General features: G+C 52.5%; 1 long non-coding RNA gene across 1 annotated transcript; it reads right to left on the reverse strand.

Moving 5' to 3' along the window:
• Positions 1 to 6,084: 6,084 nt before the first annotated feature.
• On the reverse strand, positions 6,085 to 9,787 carry LOC142362214 (uncharacterized). The gene is made up of 2 exons (XR_012764815.1): positions 9,495 to 9,787; positions 6,085 to 6,316 (listed from the first exon to the last, which is right to left on the reverse strand). It is a non-coding gene; the product is annotated as an uncharacterized LOC142362214 (long non-coding RNA).
• Positions 9,788 to 10,341: the final 554 nt, after the last annotated feature.

The following is a 10,341-nucleotide window of genomic DNA, read 5'->3' on the forward strand; positions in this document are numbered from 1 at the left end:
ATTCAATTTGTCAAGCTCTTCATTTGTCTGGTCCAGATCCAGCTGCATCGACTCTACCACGTCCTCTTGTTTCAAAGTCTAAACATCAAGAAAATAATGTTACCAGAATACTTCAAACATACGTTAGAGGGAGAATGGAAGTTACACTCCACATGTAGAACAGCTATCTAAGGTAATCAATCTGTACCCAACCGTACAGCCACAAGATAACCACGTTATTCTGTGGACTGTTTTAGCACACAGAAAGTTTAGTGTATGAAATTTTTAGCAGCCAATGCTGTTATTTTGCTGACATTTAAATGGGCCATGTTAAAAGAACAGCAAATTTCTTCTCTTACTTTATTTTAATGAGTTAGTTACCTTTTCCTTCAGTGTAGCAACTTTTTCTGTTAGATCCCTGATGACTCTCTTCTGCTCAGTGTTCTCCACTTCATAAACACTGCATTTCTTTAAGGCTTCATTCAGCTTAGTATTCAAAATAAAAGTCAATGTGATAGAAACGTATAGAATTGTATTAAAATTGTGATGTTACAGTTATAATATTAAATTTACCTAACACTGGAGTTTATGTTTTGAAATTCATAAACAAAGATAACTTAGCAACCCAAGCAAACATAACTACTTTCATGCAAAGCTCTGTGATGTGTCTAAGAAATCCTCACACCCAACTTCAAGCAACTACATGAAGCGAATAAAACTGTAAAGAAAGAGCAAAACCCTTCAGATACAGAAAACTGCAATATTGCTGCTGCGACACAAATAGGAACTTACGGCTAATGCTCACCAGTTCCAATCAATATTATTTCACAAGAACTTTAACTTACTTTTTGCTCAGTATGCACAGAATTTTCACCAAGCTCTTTGTTCAGAAGATCCTTTTCTTGAAGCAGTTGCCTCCAAGTTTCAATTTGCTCTAGTTTTTCTGTCGTGTTCAACAGCTTTTCTTCTTTTTCTCCAAGGGAAGTTTCAAGGAAGCTATTTCTGTCACTTCATCTAACAAGGAAATACATAGTTAGATATTTTGAACACAAAGCTCGCTTTAAGCTTTCTAGACTTATCAGCCCCAAACTAGGTTCCTAAAAGAATCATTATTTTTACACTTTCCATTTACACTTGCAACTACAAAAACAAGATTACTGCAACCTGAAGCAGGATCAACTCACACTTTGCAGGTGTTTTAAGAGATCATACTTCTCATCAGACGTCCAAGCTTGAAACAAAGAAAGCGAATCCTACACAGAGCTGTAAAGAACCTTCATCTTACCCTTTGAGCTGTTCATGCAAGCCAGAGATCAGAATGTGATGCTTTGCCGCATCTCGCGTTTGTTGGTTGCGTAACTGGGCAAGCTGAGTTTGCAAATGCTCATTCTCATTCTGCAACAAAAGAAGAGTGAAGCGGATTATCACGTACCAACACCCAGAACAGCACAAGATAACTGGAGTCACGAAAATCGGACTCTTCAGGAGATTTACATCCCACACGGTAACAGAGACCACTATTCTAGCACATGAGCAGATCATCAGTGCAGAACACAACACTGATACCAGCAGCTCAGATGTGATGTTAGTTCACACCGATGCAACTCACCTTGCAGAAACACCTCCTGCAGCAATGCTATGATAGCATGACCTGAAGGAGGACTGCTGTACACCCAAAGCAACACACACACTCACACTGTGTTAAGGCAGCTTACTTCTCTTAAGAGGGGAAGCTACTGCTTTGAAAAAATACTTTCCTCATTGCTTTGAAGACAGTACCAAACTTGCAATTTATTTTTGCCTGTTTTTTAAGGTTGAAGGAATGCAAAAATCTGCATATGGGGGATTGTGGAGAAAAGAAACAGGAAGCAAGCTGCATTCACACAGGTTTGTGGTTTCTTTTTTTTGGGGGGGTGATTTTTTTTTTGGTTTGTTTTTTTTTTAAACACAGTGCACATCTCCTACTCTAGCCAGATACACTGAATCAATTCAAAAATAAAACCACAAAAAAAAACTGGCAACAACATCCAAAAACCAAAAGCAGAACATGTATCCAGACTCCACAGCAAACAGGACACAGAATCACACAGAATGGTCGGGGTTGGAAGGGACCTCTGTGGGTCATCTAGTCCAACGCTCCTGCCGAAGCAGGGTCACCTACAGCAGGCTGCACAGGACCGCGTCCAGGCGGCTCTTGAATATCTCCGGAGAAGGAGACTCCACAACCTCCCTGGGCAGCCTGTTCCAGTGCTCCGTCACCCTCAGAGGGAAGAAATTCTTCCTCACGTTCAGACGGAACTTCCTGTGCTTCAGTTTGTGCCCATTGCCCCTTGTCCTGTCGCTGGGCACCACTGAAAAGAGCTTGGCCCCATCGTCCTGACACCCACCCTGCAGACATTTCTAAGTATATATTAGGTCCCCTCGCAGCCTTCTCTTCTTCGGGCTGAACAAGCCCAGCTCCCCCAGCCTCTCCTCGTGGGAGAGATGTTCCAGTCCTCTCACCATCCTTGTAGCCCTCCGCTGGACTCTTTCCAGTAGCTCCTCATCTTTCTTGAACTGGGGAGCCCAGAACTGGACAGAGTACTCCAGAGGAGGCCTCACTAGGGCAGTGTAGAGGGGAAGGAGAACCTCCCTCAACCTGCTGGCCACACTCTTCTTGATGCACCCCAGGATCCCATTGGCTTTCTTGGCAGCCAGGGCACACTGCTGGCTCATGGTTAACCTGGCAAACTTGTCACCTCTGATGAAAATACGCTAGCATTTTGCAGGAGGCAGAACACACCTGTACCGCCCTCAATAGCTGCCCTTCTTCATCTACACCAAACGTTACCTGTCTTGAAAGGCTTTGTTACAAGATTCTCAAATAATAATTAACATATCAGGTTGTCTTTCATCTTAAAATCATTAATTCTTTTTTATATTTGTGCAGCTTAACAGACAAAGAACTACAAGTAATGCACTGAACCTGAAGGAGTCTGAGGAAGAGAGCAGTTGTATCATTTAGTGAAAGTAAGGTTTACAAATTATCATAGTAACTCATCAATCAGGAAATACTAAAAAATAACCTTCCTCATAAATATTTATTTCACTGTTCCTTTTGGTGCCTCCATTGAATACTTTTACAATATCAATATATATCAAATTAATATCTGGTGTTTAGATTGTATATATATAAGTTATTACTTCACTTTTATATATTTGCACAGTTTCTTTTCTATAACTGTGTGTGTATATATGCACAGAAAAATAATAATAATACACACACAGTTACAGAAAAGAAACTTGAGGGATGTAAGAAGAGGGACACTTCTGCCAGTAGTAACAAAATCTGTTTCAGGACCTTCTGACAAAGCCCCCCTAACAAACAATCATGAAAATCAGGTTGCCTTTTACTAGGTTTCTAAAACAAGTAACAAATAACAAAGCTTACTTCCAAACAAGTTTCTCCCTGAGCTGAACAGAAGCAACAGGTTTCAACTTCAGAGCATAATCTAGCATGTGTACACCCTCTGCCAACAGAATGACGAAGCATAATGCCTTGACATGTTTTTGCTAGCTGCAAATGGGCATTTCTGTCTTACTGGAGGCTACGACTCCAAGAATATCAACAGAGAATAAAACGATTCTCTTCTATCATGAGGTTTTTACACAAACCGAAAAGCTCACCTGAGGAGTCTCCATTCTAACTTGAAGCTGCACTCTGTCTTCCAGATCCTGACAACGCTCTTCTAGAAGAAGAATTTGTTCCTGCAGTTGATTTCCTTCCATTTCCAACTCTTCAACCACACTCCGTAAACCTGCTTCTGTCAAAGAAGAAAAATTATTTCAAGAAAGGCCTGCTAACATTCCTCAAGTCTAGAAATGGTTTCAGCTTTTTATTCACAATTCTCCCCAGTGTTGGGAACAAGCAGACCTCAACCATTTCCAGTGGAAGTGCCCGAGACCCTGCTTTTCCAAAAATTAGATGGCAAAAGTGTAAAATTAAGTAGACTCCCTACTCAAGGAACAGAGAGGCGTGATGCCATTGGAATTTCTCGTCTTCTGGCTACACAGCTGATCATTAAATTTACCAAAGTTTTCACTTATACAACCAATCTAAGTTCTTAAGCCCTTCGTGTATTTAACAAAAACGTGCTGCAGCTGGGGCCGGCTGCGCGGGGCGAGAGGGGCCGGTGGAGCGCTGCCGGCTTGGGGGGGATGCCCGCCTCCTTCCCCCCTTCCCTTCCGTCACCGCCTGCCTCTGGCCCCGGGGCTGCCCGCACCCGGCTCGCCTCCTGCAGCCTGCCGCAGCGGCCGGCTCCAAGCTTCCCGTCCCACCACCCTCGGGAAGCCACCACGCACCCCCGCACCCGCCGGAGGGGAGCCCCCGCCTCACCGCTGGCCTCTCTGCTCCCCCGCCGCCCCGACACCCGACAACACACCGCCGCCATGCTGCTCCGCCGCACCGCGCATGCGCCACGCGCCGACGGCGCGCCGGAGGGGCCACACCATGCGCCGAACGCCTGCCTGCAGTACCGCGTTGCGTCCACGAGGCGGCGCCAGGGGGTACGGCGCGGCGTCCACGCCCAGCGCCGGCTCCGGGCAGGCCCCGAATCGCGGCTCCGACACGGCGCCGCACCCCCGCCGCTCCTTGCCCCCGACACGGACCCCGCCCTCCCGGGGGCTTTTCCCCGGGTCCCGCCGCTCCATCCACTTCCCCCCTACACCCCGCGCTCACCTTCTCCCTCGCTGCAGCCGCAACGCGGCTATGGCTCCGCTCCTCCTTCGGCTCCCATCGGGCCCGGCACGGCAGCACCGGGCCCTCTACCGGCAGAGGGAGGGGCCGTCGCCATCAGCCCCGCTGCCTGCACCTGGGGCTCTTCCGGCCCCGGCCCACGGCTGGAGCCCATGATGCCGTCATTGGGCAAACACAAAGACTCTCTGAAGCCCTTTGGGCACTTCAGCAAGCAGCCAGGCGTTCCTTATTGCAGCGCCGGACACACAGGGCACGCCTCCTCCCAGCGCTCAAAGCACCTGCGCCACTCGAGCGGCAGTACCGTACTTTGCTCACCGGATGGCAGCAGCGAGCTCTTGGACATGGCGCCACCGCGCATTGGCGCCACCCGAGCCGCAGTACCGAACTTTGCTCACCGGGTGGCAGCAGCGAGCTCTTAGACACGGCGCCACCGCGCATTGGCGCCACCCGAGCCGCAGTACCGAACTTTGCTCACCGGGTGGCAGCAGCGAGCTCTTGGACACGGCACCACCCGAGCCGCAGTACCGAACTTTGCTCACCGGGTGGCAGCAGCGATCGTACCGGCCCCTCCACGGCCACCCGGGCCACGGCAGCACCGGGCCCTCCACCGGCAGAGGGAGGGGCCGTCGCCATCAGCCCCGCTGCCCGCACCTGGGGCTCTTCCGGCCCCGGCCCACGGCTGGAGCCCACGATGCCGTCATTGGGCAAACACAAAGACTCTCTGAAGCCCTTTGGGCACTTCAGCAAGCAGGCAGGCGTTCCTTATTGCAGCGCCGGACACACAGGGCACGGCTCCTCCCAGCGCGCAAAGCACCTGCGCCACTCGAGCCGCAGTACCGAACTTTGCTCACCGGGTGGCAGCAGCGAGCTCTTAGACACGGCGCCACCGCGCATTGGCGCCACCCGAGCCGCAGTACCGAACTTTGCTCACCGGGTGGCAGCAGCGAGCTCTTGGACACGGCGCCACCCGAGCCGCAGTACCGAACTTTGCTCACCGGGTGGCAGCAGCGAGCTCTTGGACACGGCGCCGCCCGAGCCGCAGTACCGAACTTTGCTCACCGGGTGGCAGCAGCGAGCTCTTCGACACGGCGCCGCCCGAGCCGCAGTACCGAACTTTGCTCACCGGGTGGCAGCAGCGATCGTACCGGCCCCTCCACGGCCACCCGGGCCACGGCAGCACCGGGCCCTCCACCGGCAGAGGGAGGGGCCGTCGCCATCAGCCCCGCTGCCCGCACCTGGGGCTCCCCCGGCCCACGGCTGGAGCCCGGCACGAACAGGGGGCCGTCGCCCCAGCCCCACAGCCCGTCCCCTCCTCCCCTGGCCTCTGGCGCAGCCCCTCGTCCCGTGCAAACCAAGCACAAACGCAGCCGCCAGGGCAAAAGGGACCGCAGGTCTTTATTCAGTCACGCACCCAGCCAGTCCCGGGAGCCGCTCCGCCCCGGGGCTCGGGGCCCCCGACGCTCCCTCTGCCCCTCCGACACCTCGGCACTCCTTCCCGCAGCTGTGCCCGTTGCTCCAGCGGGGAACAGTCCGTCCGTCGCCTCCCGGAGCGACGCGCTGCTCGGCAGAGGCTGCCAAAAATGAGGAGCAGGGTGCAGGCCACTACAAGAGAGGAGAAAAGTGACAGGTGGCTGGACAGCGGCGGTGGAACGAGAAAGCACGAAGCAGGTAAAGGGACAGCGAGAGAAGGACGGGGACAGGCAGTCCCACAGAGACGGAGAAAGAAGCAGCAGCAAGAGAGGAAGAGCAGCAGCAGAAAGAAGAAGAGGGAGCAGGACACAGACCGAAAATGAAGAATGGGGAGCGGGAAGGAGATGCAAAAACATCCCCTGCAGCATGACAGAGGAAAAAAGAACAGCGGCAGGGACCTGGACAAAGAGAGATGAGGAAATAGAATAGAATAGACATGGAGAAAGCAGTAGATCTGTGACGTGCTACGGAGCCAAGAAGGAAGGCCTCGAATCAAGGGACGAGGAGGCAGACAGAGAGCACCAAAGACAGCAAAAGTACTGACAGGCTACAGAGTAGGAGGAAAGCAAAACTAGTAACCGGGAGCTGAACAGAAAGAGGGGAAGAAGGAAAAAAATGCCACAGGCTGCAAGGCAGAAAGAGGGAGGACCTAAAAGATGGGGACAAGTCAGAGACAGATGGAGAAAGAAGGTACACAAGAGCAGAAAAAAAAATAATCGTAGCAGTGGGGGAAAGAGAGGGAGCCGGGCAGGGCCCAGGATGCAGAAGAGGGGTGACAGGGCCCCGAGGGCCCAGGACTCACCGCAGCTCTCACTCTCGGTGCTGCCGGGAGACTTGGACACTTCAGATGTTTCTCTCTCCTTCTCTCTTCCCTTCTTCTTCCGCAACTCCAATCGTTTGGCTCTCCTCCACCTGAGAGAAAATGCATGTGGCTGTCTTAGAGCTCATACGAGACGTGGCTTCCTAGACAAGAAGCCTCAGGAACAGGACAGAGAAAAAGAGAGAATATGATGAGTGGGAAGCAGAACACATGGATCAAGAGAGAACTTGAATCAGAGGAGTAAACAAGGCAGGAAAGAGAGATAAAGACAGGGAAGAAGCCACAAGAAAAGGGCCTTTCTGGCCTCTACTCGCACCCCCCGGCCTCCCTTTTTTTCTGGCCTCTACTCTCGCCCCTGGCCTCCCACCCCTTTCCGGCCTCCTTTTTTTTCCTGGCCTCTACTCCCCCCTCCTCGGCCACCCCCCCCCCCCCACCTCCCACCCCTCGTCAGCCTCCTACCTCCCTTTTTGCTGGCCTCTACTTCATTCAGCTTCCCACCCTTTTTCAGCCTCCCACCCCTGTCCCACGCAGTGCAGGACACACTGACAGAGAGAGAAAAAGGACAGGCAACAGGAAGAAACGTACTAAGAAACAAAGAAAGGGTCAGACGAAGAAGGGGGTGGGTGGTCAGGGTTGGAACCCCAACACAAACCAGCAAGGGGCTAGAGGACAGACAGAGAGGAAGACAAGAACGGGCCGGGAAGCAGGAAGAGAAGGAGAGAAAGGCAAAAAGGGAGAGCCGGCTGCACAGGCAGGTACAGCAAGAAACGACCGGACAGGCAGCAGGATCGAGAAAGAGAGACAGAAAAACTGGGGACAGGAAGCAGGACAGAGGGACGGCGAGAGGAAACAAGGGCCAGGGAGCAGGACAGCGGTGGAAAAAGAGGCACTGGGGCAGTAGGACAGAAAGAGAAGGAAGAAAGGCCAGAAGAAGGACGGGGAATAACAGCGAAGGGAAAGAGAAGGACAAGGAGCAGGACAGATTGTCAGAGAAAGACAGGGACAGGGAGCGGGACAAGGTGATACTGAGAGAGAAAAAGGGGACAAGGAGGCAGGACAAAGTGAAAGACAGGCACAAGTAAGAGACGGGGGAGCAGGACAGAGACGGAGGGGGAAAAGCCTCAGCTGGGCAGCAGGAGAGAGAGGCGGAGAAGGGAAAAAACAGCACCGGGCTGAGGGACCCTGAGGGAGGAATTAAAAAAACAAACACAGGGAGCAGGACAAAATGACAGAGAGAGAGAAAAGGGACAGAGCAGGACAGCATTGGGGGGAGAAATGCCACCGTGACAGGCAGCGGGAGAGAGGTATGGAGAAAGAAAAAAAATACCGAGGAAGAGAGAAAGGAAACAAGGGACAGCGAGCTGCACAGGGGGATAGAGAAATAAAGGATGGGAGAGGGAATGGTGCAGAGAGAGAAAGGCAGAAAAAACAGCAAGAGGCAGCAGGGCAAAAGGACAGCAAGAGGAGAAAGGAAAGGGACAGGGAGCTGGACAGAGATGGGAAAAAAAGCAGCGGGGACACACGAAAAGAGACAGAAAGAGAAGGGCACAAAAGGATAGATCAGGACAGCGGCAGGATGGAGACGCAGAACAAAACCTGGGACGGTCAACCTGGGTGGGCGGGGAGCGGTCAGAGAGCCGGAGAAAGGAAAAACACTGCTGTGGAGCAGCAGAGGGGGACGGAGAAAGAGAGAGAGGGACGGGGAGCAGGGCAGAGAAACGGAGAGAGAAAATAAACGATGGGGAGCAGGGCAGAGCACTAGGAAGAGGAAAATAAGACAAGGCAGAAGACCAAGGAGCTCAGAGAGAAAGAAGGGTCGAAAGGAAACGCCAGAGAGGTAGAGAAATCAAGAAATACAGGGACGAGGAGCCTTGCAGAGACGGAGCACGAAAATGTAGGGACGGTGAGTGCGAAAGAGGGAGAGAGAGACGGGGGCAGGGGGAGGAGATGAAGAAGAGAGATAAAGATGGCAACGGAGTGCAGGACACACAGACAGAGAGAGAAAAAGGACAGTGAACAGGAAAAAAGGGACCGAGAAACAAAGAAAGGGTCAGATCTAGACAAAGAGACCAAGAAGGGGGCAGGGGGGGGGGTGTGCAGGGAAACCCCAAAACAAACCAGCAAGGGGCTAGAGAACAGAGAGGGAGAGAAAGAGAAGAAAGGGCCATGAAGCAGGACAGAGAAGGAGAGAAAGGCAAAAAGGGAGAGCAAAAAGAGCCGGCTGGACAGGGAGGTACAGCAAGAAACGACCGGACAGCCAGCAGGACAGAGAAATAGAGACAGGGAGCCGGCTAGAGAAATTCTGGAGGGAGAAAAAGAGGGAGAGGGAGCACAACACAAACACAGACAGAAGACGGGAGGTACAGGGAAAGGAAAAGAAAAGGAAAAAGAAAAATAAAGAAATCACAGCAGCGTGGGAGAGAGAAGGATCCAGGGGAGGGCCTGGGACGCAGAAGAGGGGCGACAGGGCCCCGAGGGCCCGCCACTCACCGCAGCTCTCGCTCTCCGCGCTGCCGGGAGACTCTGCCGCTTCAGACGCTTCTCTGTCCTGCTCTCCTCCATTCCTCTTCCGTAACCCCGGTCGCTTGGCTGTCCCCCACCTAAGACAAAACGTCCATGTCTCGCAGCTCTTACGAGACAAGGCTCCCTACGCACGTAGCCTCGCTTGCTCGCGCGCTACGCGCAGGAACAGCACAGAGGGAAAGAGAGAGAGACAGAGAACGACGAGCGGGCAGCAGAACTGATGGATCAAGAGAGAAACTGAATCGGAGGAATAAAGAACACTGGAGGGAGACACAAGTAGAGCGAACAAGCCAGATGGACGGGGGCAGGAGACACACAGATCAGGCCAAAGAGGTGGAGAAAGTAAAATCGGTGATGGGCTGCAGGATGATAGAAAAGGCCACGGTTCAGCACAGAGGAGAACAACGGGACAGCAAGCCGGACAGGGGCATATAGCGAGAAACAAAGGGACAGGCAGCAGTATGGAGATACACAGACAAAGAGTTACGGGGAGGATGGAGGACAGAGAGAACAAGAGAAAAGGGACAGGGAGGGGGGCACAGATGGAGAAAGAAACATTGCAGAGAGAGAGAGGAAGAAAGCGACAGGGCAGAGGCAGAGAGGTAGAGAAAGGAAGCAAAAAGTAGCGACGAGTAAGAGGCCAGAGGGACAAGGAAAAGCCAGGAGGAAGGACAGAGTGAGAGAGAAAACAGGTGAGGGACACGACGCCAGACTGTGAAACAGAGAGCGCGACAGGGAGCAGGACGCTGGGACAGACAGCAAACGAGAGCAACAGAGAGAACGGCAGCGAGGCGGAGCACGAGAGAAAACAGGG

The sequence above is a fragment of the Opisthocomus hoazin genome, chromosome 8 (assembly GCF_030867145.1).
Source record: "Opisthocomus hoazin isolate bOpiHoa1 chromosome 8, bOpiHoa1.hap1, whole genome shotgun sequence".
Taxonomy (NCBI): domain Eukaryota; kingdom Metazoa; phylum Chordata; class Aves; order Opisthocomiformes; family Opisthocomidae; genus Opisthocomus; species Opisthocomus hoazin.